At 32.5% G+C, this 14228-nt stretch overlaps 2 protein-coding genes across 7 annotated transcripts in view; both read left to right on the forward strand.

The window, feature by feature from the left end:
• The window catches only part of LOC126712972 (pentatricopeptide repeat-containing protein At4g32450, mitochondrial-like), a 68714-nt gene that overhangs the window by 33794 nt on the left and 20692 nt on the right, over positions 1 to 14228 (forward strand). Inside the window, exon 3 of one of the 6 annotated variants that reach the window (XR_007651230.1) lies at positions 4164 to 4591. The exons of 4 other annotated variants lie outside the window; for them this stretch is intronic. The gene's annotated coding sequence lies outside the window, so the exon portion shown is untranslated. Of the gene's footprint in view, positions 1 to 4163; positions 4592 to 14228 lie in introns of those variants that run through there. One more of the 6 variants, XR_007651231.1, reaches the window with a different exon arrangement.
• Positions 1 to 14228, forward strand: part of LOC126712975 (caffeic acid 3-O-methyltransferase-like) — an 85393-nt gene that overhangs the window by 19339 nt on the left and 51826 nt on the right. The window lies entirely within an intron of this gene.

Consider the following 14228-nt stretch of genomic DNA (forward strand, 5'->3'; position numbering starts at 1 on the left):
CCGAAGATGATTCTGTTCTTGGCATCCCAAAGCGCTACTAAAAGAAATGGCAAGAACGGTATAGGAACAGTTTAGAGAAAAACCAAACACATCCACGTTGATGGAGAAAGGACCCCTGGACAATTTGGCGACAAAGGACAAAGGAAAGACTGCCATTACTGCAATTAAATACTCTGCACCTGACAGAGCAATGCTTTTCAGCTTTTACAACCACCCCCAACCACATTGGGTATGGGCTGATGGGACAAGTATCAGTCCTGGAACGCTAAACCTACACGTGAACGTTGGAGGAAGGGTAAAGGCTAGTATAAAAAGAAAAGAGAAGCAATTTAGGGAGGGGGGGGGGGGGGGGGACAAATTGTCTCCCAGACCATGGAGCCCTAAAAAAGGAGAATAATAAGAACATGAAACTCCTCGAACGAGGTCTAAGGACCGGAGCCACTCAGGACATATCGAAAAAAAGTATTGTTAGACGCGCCAGGTTCACCCTTGTGCAAATTGCTATAGAAACCATGATGAATCATCATCCGGTGACCAAGGCCTAGCCTTTCAAGTCCATGCTCTACAAATTATATTGTTTGGGCCCTTAACTTGCGAACCCAATACCATTTTGGGGGTCGTTACAAATTGAGTCCTTACAACCCATAAAAACCTAACGGCTATATTATCCATTATTGTCCAACAACTATTTTTATCATAATTGCCCAATGGCTATTTTACTCATAAATTTTCAATGGCTAAAAAATAAATAAATAGTAAAAGTGTTTGGAACACACACCCACACCAACATTTTTGTCATGTAGGATGTAACTAATTAATTAGTAAGACAATTAATTTACCCAGATGACTCACTAATTATTAAAATAATTTTTATTACATATTAGTAACATGTTTTATTTTTTTCTTTTTTTACATGTGATTTTTAATTAATTTGTGTATCGGACAAGAATTCTACTCATGTACCATTAATTTATTGCTACATAATGTTAGAAATTTGGATTGACAGAAACAAGGAACACAAATTTTATACTGCTTTTTAACTATCCCTTTTTTTTGGGAGTTTTATGTTAAATTTCTAGACCTTAGTTTGAAGATATTGTAGGCTGTTTATGTAAAATCCTAAGGACAAATAGAAATTAGAACCCCTTGTATACTTGCCAATCAAACGACCCCCTATCCTTAGGGGAGTGAATCGAAATTTTGAAACTTTAGGGAACAAAATCAAAAGAATCCCCAAACTATAGAAGTGTATTTTACATTTGTTTATAATAAGTGGGGAGGGGTTTTTTTTATCTCAAGTTCTTATTATTGGGAGAAATAAGTAATTCCAATAAGCTATATATAATGCTCTTAATAATATCACTTTCATATTAGTTTAAACATTATTTTATTACAGTTTAAAAAATACATTATTTTTTTACATTTCAATCATAATAAGTTAAAATTTTAGTATGCACTTTTTTTTTTGGATAAAATTGCTATATTCTAATTAAAAATTAGACCATTCTTTTTTTAAAATACTAAAATTGGACAATTCTTTTTTTAAAATACTAAAATTGGACAATTGTTAGTTGTAAAACATTATACACATTTGTATAAATTTTGATAGTATAATATAAATCTTGATAATGTAATGTAAACTAATAATTCTCCTTTAAAATTTTGAAAATTTTTGTTTCCTTAGATTTATGGGATAAAAATTAATCAATCACTATAATACTACGGCGCCTGTTGAGAAGACCAGTGGGAGAAATGCACGGGTTGGTCGTAACACGTATTCCTTTGATTATCCAACTTGCCCTAACTGCATTCTACATTTGTGAAGAATCTCGTATTTATGCTGTGGTCAAATAACTATAGGCACCATGCTGCATCTGTTATTAGACCTTTTCTTTTTTTTTTTTTTTTTTTTTTTTTTTTTGAGAATCACTGTTATTAGACTTAACTAGGACTCAGATTGATATAATTTTCACTAGCTCCTTATCCATGCAAGGCATGGGATTGAAAATGAATTAAAAATGATGATTTAAAAATTGCTATTAATTTTGAAACATTAACTTTTAAAAGTTACTTTCAATGTATTCATTACCAAGATGTGAACCAACCCACCACCACCTCCTTTCATCCCATTACTGCTATATTATGGCATGGCCAAGCTTGACGGGGCCACTTTGCCAAAAATGTCACTGTGGGGCATGATTGCTTTTGAACACATTAAAGACTACTTGCATACAAATTTATTTATATAATTTTCATTATAGATATTGCAATTCATTGTTTATCCACATTCTTCAGCTGATAATTTTATCAACTAAAACAAGCCCAAATAATGTTCAAATAGTAGTATTATTAAAAAAAGAAAAGAAAAAAAGAACAGAAGTTGCCAAGAAGAACTTCATGCTGAAACTTTATGTTCAAAATGAATAAATGACTACAACTGATAGCAATACGTTGGATGTTGGAATATCTTTTGACTTGCAAGTTCCCCTCATTTTGGGGTATCAAAGAAGTTAAGGAATCTTTGAACATTGAATGCAGTTCGATTTATATGTCAGAGGCCTAGCCACTAGATCATTTGAGCAACATGAATTGTAGACCTTATAGCTCTTTGATGACTTATTGCCTCCAATTAACGGCTGTTATAATCTATGTATGAGAAAAGAACTCTAACTCGGTGTTGTTAAAAGTGCGCTTAAGTGCAAAGCGCAGAGTGCAGAGTCCTTGGGACTTTTTCCCTCTAAAGCGAAGCGCCTTCACAAAAGCGCGCTTTTTTGAGCTTTGTGTATTTTTTTTTTTTTAAATCTTGATTTGATTTTTAGCCATTAGATCTAAATATGTTTAATATAAGCCATTGATTTAATATATAAAAACTAATAGTGTGGTGTGTTACCATACATCTAAGCCTATCTCTTTAGATATTTTTGAACTTTTAACCACAACCACACAAACAAATACTAAATCCAACACTCACAAAAATAACATTATTTAACATTCTAGTACTTTTTAGCCTTTGCCTTCTTGGTTCTATACTTCTATTTTGATTCAACCATGTTTTGTAATCATGGCCATCAAATATCATGGTTGCATATATTTTGTAAAGCACAAAAGAATTATATAAATGTTATATAAATTATATAAAATGTTTTATTGTAATTTATATGATTAATTGATCACTTGATTGTTATATTGATCATTAATAATTATTATTATTATTTTTTTAAATGTGCGCTTCAAATCGATTAGGCGTGCGCTAGGCTCCAGGAGACCTTTGCGCTTAAGTGCGCTCAGCACTTTTAACAACACTGACTCTAACTGAGGGTTTTTAGAGTTACGTTATTTCCTAGATTGGAATGAGAATCAATTGAGGCTGTGAACATCTCAATATTTGTAGGATTGGAACACTAATAAGTCTAGCTCAAATGTCACTTCCTCCTTCCATAATAATGAGATGGGGAGTGAATTGTGGATTTGGACGTGTATGACTGATGATGAAAAATTATTGTAGAATTGGAATTTTAATTATATTTTTAAATCTTTAGTTTATTTTTGTTGTCTAGGGAATTAACCAAAAATGAGATGGACAGTGAGATTGTGGGTTTGAAATCCATTGGATGCGCAAATAACTTACCAATAAAGAATTATTTTGTTGAATTGGAATTTTAGTTTGATTTGATTTGATTTTATTATTATCATTTTTTTTCATATGAAGATGCAATTTTTCAAAACATAGTTTGAATGGATGCTAGTTGTAGGGACGTATCCTGTCTCTAATTTTTTGAAATTTATGGATCATCGTAATCTTAGAACTTAATCATCTAGTATATTCTCCTGTGTACTTGATTCATTATTTTTGTTGATCAATATAATGTATTATTTATTTTTTGTATTTTCAGTGAATCAACTTTTGCAAAAATTAAGGGTAAAGTTGCCTTCTAACCACTTCTCCTAGACCTCGTAGAAGCGAGAGGCCTTTTGCATTTGGTACAACATTTTCTTTTTTCTTTTTTCGTTTATTTTGATTTCACCTTTGGTTATATATATATATATATATATATATATATATTTGGCCTCTTCTTCTTCTTCTTCTTATTATTATTTTTTTAGGGGGGAGGTGTACTGGGTTTGTAAGATGGAATTAGCTCATTCTCATATTCTCATGTTAGAGTCAGGTCATGCAGGTCTTGCTGTAGAGATTTCAAGGAAAAGCCATGGTGCTTACTCACAGGAAACTAGTGAAGAAAAACAAACACAACTTGCCTAGAGAACTCAGGAAGTCAGCAACTAATCACTGCCCCTGTGATGGATGAATTTTTACTATTATCAGTGTCTTGGCTCCATGAAGGTATGATAAGGCAAACAATTGGAAAGTAGTGCACTCTCAGCCACACTGAAGCATTATTCTTTCAAGTCCTCTTAGATAAATTTTCTGCTGTCTATGTGAACTAGCAGTAGCCATCTATATATTGTTAAAACATCAAGTTCAAATCCCCACTTATCCGAAAAAAAACAAGTTCAACCCCCAATTTTGATGGTAAAGGTTGGTTGTCAACCATTATTATAGTTCTTCATGATCACAATCTTTTTTACTTTTGCAATGTGTGGTTTCTTCAATTAATTGGTTTAAAACCAGCAATTTGGCTATCTGCCTAAATGCAGGACTAGAAAATCTAGTATTGGTGTGAATAGGGATTTGCAACTGGCAGAAAGCGAAGGCTGGAAACAACATCTATACCTCAGCTTGGGATGAGAGGGTAGTCTGCATAACAGGACCTGTCTGATGAAACCTGACTTGCTGCTGGTTTGGGTTGTACTTGTATGTTGTGTCACAAAGATTAGTTGGGCTTAATAAATTATAGGGTAAACTATATAATTAGTCTTTAACCTTTACTTTGTATCTCAATTTAGATCCTGAGCTCTTAAATGTATTAATTTAGTTCCTAACATTTTGGTAATGTGTCAAAATAGTCCCTACTGTTGAGTAATAAATAGAAAATACTTACATGGCTAACAATTCAAATAAAATATTATTTTTATGCTATCTAAGATGTCACGGACTACCAACTCAACAACTAAAATCCCAACTCATCTAATATTTGATCAGCCACCCAATTAGGTGAGATTTAAGTCCCTCTCCAATCGTCACCGGTGCTGTCTTCTGCTCTCATGGCATCTCTCACTTCGCCGGTAAATGAAACAAGTTTCTCTTAGGATGTTCTTCTTTCTTAGACTATTGAGAAACTTAACCCCAATTAAGCCGCAAAATTAAATAAATCTGAGTTTAGTAATTTTTTTTCTTTTTCTCAATACCCAAACAACGAAACAATCTAACATTCCAGAGCCATTAATTTTGCTTCAACAATAAACAACTCATTTCCCAGATCCCAAAAATCATAATCAACCCATTTAAGAAATTTTTCATAACAAATTCACCCAAAAATTGACCCAAAAAAGAATTTCGAATATTTAAACGTCGATTCTACACAAGGCATACCCACATATCTGAATTGGAACAATTGGAATGTCACTAAAATCCCAAGGCAGAGCCAATATGCATAGCAAATCATGGGTGTGAGATCATACACATTAAGATAAACTTAAATTGTTCCCTTCTTTTCCTTCTTTGATAGCACTACCAATCTGCACAACATTCTTCAACAACCCACCACGCCTCAATATGCTATTTTCATAGAATTTTCTAGGTCGAATCGGGAAGAGACGGAATGTGAGAGAAAAGGACAACATTGGTGATGACTGGGAGTGGGACTTAATTGGGTCGCCCGTCAAATATTAGATTAGTTAGGATTGTAGTTGCTGAGTTAGCAGTTCATGTGGCATCTTAGGCAGCATAAAAATAATATTGTATTTGAGCTATTAGCCATGTCAGTATTTTCCATCTATTACTTAACCGTAGGGATCATTTTAACACATTACCAAAAGGTTAAGGACTAAATTGACACATTTAAAAACTTAAGGGCCAAATTGACATATAACAAATAAGTTAGGGACCAAATATGTAGTTTACCCTAAATTATATCAATAAAACTGTACAAATTTTTATTATTATTATTTTATTGGCCATGTCAGAATCTAACATGCTAATGGTGCATTTCATTTGCTACGCAGGTAATTTTCGTTAGTGAGATGATGGTCGGGATTAAAATGAGAACACTTTTTTAATTTCAGGGACTAAATCCCTTTAAAAAAAAGACAGGGACCAAAACGATAATCATCTCAAAATGTAGGGAACAAAAATATATTTTTGCCTTAATAAAAAAGGGGTATGTTTAAAAACGAATACTTGTTCTGATGCTATATCATTTTTGGTCTCCATAGCATACAAAGAACCTCCACACATCCGTTTTTAGTTGTTTTGATGTTAATAACTTCTGATTTCTAACACATGCAAATCATGTTCACAACTTCATTCTCAAAAAAAAAAAAAAAAAATGTTCACAACTTCAAATCTGACTTCATGGGAGGCTAGTTTGTGAGCAGCCCTATTATCGCTTCTCACAAAATTAAACCCACATTAATTGTCACATCCCTTATTTCCTTTTTAATGTAGATTCATGTCCCTTGGCCTTAAAATTGTATAGAGGTCAGTATTTGATTTTCTCCTCTAAAGTCTAACCACATAAATCTAGCACTCACTCCATTGAAATTCTCGACAATTTTAAATTGTTGAAAATCAGACTCTTTCCCGAGTATGCATTCAAACAATAGGCATCATCTTTGTTGTATGTGTAGTAGCGGCCTAAATCATTCACTTCGCCATACCCCCACACGCTACCGACTCTCTCCTTTCTGTCCATTAAAGTTCAGTCAAATAAGGCAACAGCCAAAATTTGGACATTGTTGGGCCGTGGCCCACGTGAATTGAGATTTTGCCTCTACTTTTGTCGCCGTTGGAGGTTACAAATTTTTTGTCCAAGTATATTTCGGGTTTGGACAGCGGCAGACTGCGCGTCTGTGTTTTATTGGACTGGGTGCCGTGTATTGTTTATGAGACCTGTAAGTACGAAATTGAGCAAAATCAACTTTAAAATTGTGATTTTGCAAAATCAACTTTAAAACTGAGTCTCACAGTACTATTCACACATTTAAAAATTATTTTTCTACAATATTTTCAGTGTTCAGTTTTCAGCAATAAACGGTATTCAAACTGACCTTACAAGTTTCAGTTACTTAGTCTTTATGGTCTCAAATCTCAATGTATATTATTGTTCCAGATTAGGAGTTTTAATTTGCTTTCCAATCGATTTTTGGATTTAAAATTTTTGTTGGCTGGTATGTGAATGGGAGGGGGGACGTGAGGAGCAGGGGCTATGTTTTCCATATTATGTGATTGTTTGTTATTTATTTGATTCTTTAAGAGTCATGTTTGAGTGAAATTAGGAGACTTGATTTGATTTATTGGAACCTTTTTTAACATTAAGGTTGTTGTGTTAGATTAGGAGTTTTAATTTGTTGTCCAATTGAAGTTCTAAGATATTGCATAAAAGTTTTTAATAATTTCTTTCTTTTTTCTTGTTTGTTTGTTTGTTTTTTTTTTTTTTTTAATATATATATATATATATATATTTATTTATTTATTTATTTAAGGAGAGAGACATGTTAGGACTTTAGTACAAGACATCACAGCTATGATAATTGTGTGCAATAGGTACTTGTACAGAGTTAGTTAGAACAAGCATCAAAGTATTGTACATTGTTAGTTGGAGGGTTGAGCTATAATTTGCAATAATTTGTCATTATCTATCTGTACTATTATTTAAGGGGCTACCCTGTTTGGACCGGATTTTTTTTGTTCCAAAATACCCCTACATCTGGACAAAATTAGAGGACAATTAAGTAAAATTAGATTTCTAACTTTTAAACTACCCACTAAACCACTACTACTAAAATTCAAATTTGCTACAAACACTCCTATCAAAATACGGCAACCAACTATCCTCTTCTTCGTCTTTTTTTTTTTTTTTTTTTTTAAAAAAAAAATTCTTTTGCAGGATCTTCTCTTTTTTTTTTTTCCCTCTCCTATACGTTAAGTTGTTTTTTTTTAAAAAAAGTCTTACTTCTTTTTATGGGGGGAAAAAACCTTTATTTTTATCCCTTTTTTATAATTATTATCCTTATCCCATCATTAAAAAAAATTCTTTTTTGCAAGATCTTTTTTTTTTCCTCTCCTTCACGTTAATTTGGTTAAAATTTTTTTTTTTCCTTATCCTTATCCAAAAAAAACTCCATCAGGAAAACTCTCCACGTGTTCCTTGCAATAACTTCCTACTAAATATTAATAACAGCCCTGTAACAGTGGTTACTAACTATAACAAACTTCTCCTAAATTCAAGCACCGAATTTTGCTATTGAAATTTTAATAAAAAAAAAATTGAAGCATGGTATTTTTTGTTCAAACGAATTCCAGCTTTTTATTATTATTATTATTATTTTTTATTCCAACTTCTCATCATACCCACTTACAAGTTTTCAACTAACGGAGATAAATATATAAATTAAAACTCCTATATTTTAAGACCCACAAACTTACTTACACTTTGCCAGTTTCTCTCATTCTTTAGATTAAAGATATCCAGTTTAGCTCTAAATCCTCTCCTTTCTTCTTCTTCTAGTTTCAGATTTGTTTTCTAAAAAATTTAAACAAACTTTGTCAAAGGCTCCAATAGTTTTTCAGGTTGTATCTTTTGCAAGTTTTTACTTCTTTTCTTTTGTTTTGTTTATCACTGACTTTCTTTTAATTCTTACCTGCCATGGCTACAAAGTATTCAAGGGTGTTTGACGATTGCTTATTACCCGTTTGTGCTTGAGCTGGCTACTTTGCTTGAGAAAGTATATTGGTAAGGGCTCTTTCTATTTATTTTGGAGTAGAATCAAACACACACTTTTTTTTTTTTATAGAAATTTTCTTTTATATATATTTTTTAAAGGGGATTACGCTACTTGGTAGTTTATTGGTATTGGTGAAAATATGGAGCTTGGTTCTCATATTTGTGGGCACTTTTGTTTGTGGTGTTCCAACTTACTTCTTAAAATGGAACAAGTGGTTCTTGGTTTTGGGGACACAGTTTGCTGGGGATGTGTTAAAAAAAAAAATTATTTAACTTTGTTTGCCGTGTAAGTTGTAGAACTGGAATGTGTTTTTGATTTGTAATCCCTCAAAACACAAACAGTTTTTTTTAATAGGAATTTTCTTTTATATTTTTTTTTCAAAGATTAAATTTTTTTTTTTTTTTTTTTTTAAGGAACCGGATATAAAGCTTTTTTTTTTTTTTTTTCCTTCATTTAACAAAAAATCACAAAAACGTTTTATTTACCCGAAGCCATTCAAAGTCATGCAAAGTGTCATTCAAAGTGTGTGTGGACAAAAAGTGTCATTCAAAGCCATTGTTAATTAATGATAACCTTATATTTAATCCTAATCCTTTTATCTCTTTTAGGTTGACGTATGCACAAATTTATTGGATTGCATTGAGGAGGCATTAGAATAGAATATTAGATAAGTTCGAATGAGATTCAAACCTCACATGAAGTGATTGTTATCTAAGAAATTGTTGTAAATTTTTTTTTTTTTTATTGTAACAGAAACTATATTTATCATTTGTATAATTTTATGTGAAATTTAATTTTTATTTTTTTATAATTATTAATTTACTACTCCATAAAAAAATTACATACTTTTTCTCAAATTTAAAGGTAGATGATAAATTTTAAATTTAAGCTCTTTTTAACTTTTGTTATGGATGTGGAGTAAGTGGCTAACTTTTAGGACTAAAAAACTAAAATTTTGGATTAAAAAAAATTTGAAAACTCTGAGCCTTTCCTTTAACACAAATAAATAAATAAACAAAAAAACTGCGGGCCTTTTACCATAAAAGAAAAAAAAAAGGTGGTTGCTAAATTTTAAATATAAACCCTTTTTAACTTTTAATTATGGATGTGTACTATATTACTAAATTTTAGGATTAAATTTAACTTGATAACTATCATAAATAAATATAAACCCTTTTTAACTTTTTATTATGGATGTGTACTATATTACTAAATTTCAGGATTAGAACACTATATTTTAGGATTAAATTTAACTGGATAAATGTCATAAATAAATATAAAAGAACAACAACAACACCACCAAAATTATAATAAAAATAAAATAAAAAACACTAAAACAACAAATATCTGAGTCTTTTACCGTAAAAGGAAAAAAAATGGTAGTTGCTAAATTTTAAATATAAGCTTTTTTTTTTTTTTTTTAAGTTTTTGTTATGGATGTGTAGTTCAAGGCTAAATTTTAGGATTAAAAAACTACATTTTAAGATTAAATATAACTTGATAACTATCACAAATAAAACAACACCACACCAAAAAGAAAAAAACGGATGCATATATGTTAACAACATAATCAACTACACATATAACATCCTATTTCAAGTTCACTTCCAATTTAAAGATAGATAATTGCTTCTGAATTCCAAAGGGTAATTTATTTGTGTGACACAAACAAATTGAACAAACAATAACACAAAAATTAAACAATACCCGCCTGGATTTCTTCATCTCTTCGCACTATTGTTTCCATTTTCAATCCTAGTGATTTAAAGACCCCTTTTTCCTGGGGAAATTATTGTGTACTCCCGGAGTACCATAAATGCGTACTCCCTCCTTTCACATGAATGGTGGGTCCCACTAATTAAAGTCATGGTGGGATCCACCATTCATGTGAGAGGAGGGAGTATGCATTTATGGTACTCCGAGAGTACCTAATAATTTTCCTTCTTCCTAATATAGAATTAAAAAAAAAAAAAAAAATCAAAACCATAGCTTTCCTAATACTCCTTTTAATTGTGCCAGTATTATCTATCTATCAACTCAAGAATTATGAACCCTTTAGAATGTGTAGTAAGTAGTTGACACAAATAAATCTTAATTATTAAATCATTCTCATTTATTGATGTTGTATGAATTGTGCTTACCTTGGCTTATGTTATGTGTATGCTTATCTTGGCTTATGTTATGAGTATGCTCACCTATTCCATGTTTCAGACGTAGTGAATTATTTTACATCTTTACTTGTTGTAAATATTTCAATTTCCTACATTGATCCATCAACTTCTTCATTATAGCTTTTGTGAAGGTCATCACATGTATTTTGTAAGTAGTTTTATTGTTACAATTTCATTATACATTTTTAATATATACACTATTTATAAGATTTATTCAATGGATCTTTTTTTTCCTCCCCTAAAGGTTAATACTAAATTATAGCATCATCTTCTAATCAATAACACATTGATTACATAAATAAAATTGGCAAAAATGGATAATAATTACGGAATACTAGCCTCTGAGCACGTGCTCACGCGCGTGCTCAGAGGCTTTTTTTTTTTTTTTTTTTTTGGGAAGAGTTAATTTAGAGCATTTATTATAATTTGAGATTACTACATTCTCCAATCACAAAAAAAAAAAAAAAAAAAAAAAACCTAGGGGTGTGATGAGTATTATGTGTGGTGAAATAATTTTTTCATCACACCTGTAGATTTTTTTTTTTTTTTTTTTTTGGTGATTGGAGAATGTAGTAAACCCAAATTATAATAAATACTCTAAATTGACCCTTACCCAAAAAATCAAAGAGCCTCTGAGCACGCGCTCACGCGTGTGCTCAGAGGCTAGTCGAAGTGTTGAGAGTATAGCAATATACCTACAAAATAGTTTATAATGTTCACTTTTCTTGATTACTTTTAAAAAAAAATATATTATTCAACATGTTTTCTCTATTATGAAAAAAACCCAAAGTTTGAAATTGTAAAAAAAAAAATGAGGGAAGAAAAAATATAGTGACGACTTTGGGGTTTTCGTAACGTCAACAAGTTTTATTATTTTTATTTTAGGTAAAATTCAGGACCCACTAATTAAAATGGTGAGAAACATGAAAAAAAAATCAATAAATATAAGGTCACAAAAATTTTCATATTTATTGAGGTGGTTAACTATTAATAATAGATGTAAGGACTCGATTTGTAACGATCCCAAACTGATATTGGGTTCGTACGTTAAAGGCCCAAACAATAAAATTTGTAGAGCGTGGGCTGAAAGGCTAGGCCTTGGTCACCGGACAGTGGGTGGTCATGGTGTTCGTACAGGGGTGAACCATGTTTGCTTGAGAAGTCTTTCTCTTCAGCACGGCCAGGGAGGCTCTGGTTCTTAGCCTTTTTTCCCAGCCCCTTTTCTGGATTGCTTACTTCTCTTTTTATACTAGCCTTTACCTTTCCTCCAACGTCCACGTGTAGGTTCAGCTTCCTAGAGCTGATACTTGTCCTATCAGCCCATACCCAAAGTGGTTGGGGGTGGTTGTAAAAGCTGAAAAGCATTGCTCTGTCAGGCGCAGAGTGTTTAATTGTAGTAATGGCAGCCTTTCCTTTGTCTTTTGTCGCCATACTACTTAGGGGTCCTTTCTCCATCAATGTGGAGGTGTTCAGCTTTTCCTTAAACTGTTCCTATACCGTACTTGCCCTTTCTTTCAGGAGTGCTTTTGGGATGCCGAGGACAGAATCATCCTCGACTATATCTCCAGGCCATTTGGACTTTCGCCGTATGTCCTCGGTAATGTCCCTTCTCGGCTTGAGCCTTGGGTCTTAACGTAAAGTGGGCCGAGGTCACAAGTTCTCTGGCCCCACAATAGATATAAAAATAATGTTAATATGAGTTCAAGTAAAAATTAGTAAAAATTTACTAACTCTATTATTGTAAAATTATTGTATCTCTAACATTTGAGGGGGAAAAAAAGGAAAAAGAAAGTGTTCTGGCAGTATATTTAAGTGAGAAAATTGAAAATGTGAGACAAGATCAAGTTGAAAGTGATGTGGCATTAAAAAAGAACAAGTTAACAGTGATATGATATAACTAGGGGTGTCCACGAGTCGATCCGGGTCGGGTTTGTGCCCAACCCGAGACCGACCCGATAGAATCGGGTTGAGAAAATCCTAACCCGTCGCCGACCGGCGAGGGAGTCAGATTGGCGCGGTTGGTCTTGCGCCGGAAACACGGTTGGTTCGGTCGGAACTGTCCAAAGTGAAAAATCTAGACAAATAGTTGATTTCAGGTGAAAAAACGCCAAATCCGGCGGAGATCTAACCGGATCTGGTGAGATCTCGCTAGATCCGATGAGATTTCACTAGATTTGGACAAAATATCACTAGATCTACTTGATAAGTCGTCAAAATATGAAAGTTTGTTGCCGGAATCTGGAAATTTATCGCCGGAATCTGGAAAATATCGCCGGGATCTGGAAAATATTGCCGGAATCTGGAAACTTTTGCCGGAATCTGGAAATTTTTTGATGGAAATCTTAGTACATCGGTCGGATCGGGTTTTTTCGGGTTTTGGGGAGGAAAACCGAGACCGACCCACCAGAGTCGGTTTTTGGAATAAATGACCCGCCGCCGACCGGTGACTTGATCGGGTCGGCCAGTTTTCGGGTTGGATACGGTCGGAATCTTCGGGTGGGTTGGGTCGTCGGATTGGATGGACAGCCCTAGATATAACTTAACTTGGATGTGTCCGAATAAAATAAATAATAATAATAATAAAACTTTGATGTGTCAGGAAGCTTTTATTACGGTGTCAATTTCCCTTCTTTTCTTTTGCTTTTTCAAGTTAGACCGGCCAAAATGGTCAAGTATTACCGTTTGGTAAAATATGTATATATTTACTATTATTTGGTAAAATATGTATAGATTTACTACTATTTATGAAATAATTAGAGATTTATTACTTTTTTAAAATTTGAGTTTGTGAAACTCGAGTTCCATGAATTTTTTTTTTTTTTATGGAACTCGAGTTCCATAAAAAATGACACAGCAAATTTGAAGGTTATTTTTTCAAAAAACTCGAGTTTTTGAAACTCAAGTTACATGGCAATTTCGAGTTTCAAAAAGGTGATAGATTGTTAAATAATTCAAAAACAGTGACATATTGCTAAATATTTTGCTAAATGGTAATATATGGCCATTTTGGATGTTGGACAGTGTCATTTTATGATTCATACTTACTACTTAGAGTTGTTTTGTGTTTTCCTCCATTAGAAAAGAAGTACAAATATATGAAAGTTTTGAAGGAGTCGGTTTGGGTAGTTAACGAGAAGTCACCTAAATTTTTATGGTCATAATATTATTAGGAACTTTGAATTGTGTAAACTTAAAAATCTATGTATTATTTAA

Source organism: Quercus robur, chromosome 2 (assembly GCF_932294415.1).
Source record: "Quercus robur chromosome 2, dhQueRobu3.1, whole genome shotgun sequence".
In the NCBI taxonomy this organism is placed as follows: domain Eukaryota; kingdom Viridiplantae; phylum Streptophyta; class Magnoliopsida; order Fagales; family Fagaceae; genus Quercus; species Quercus robur.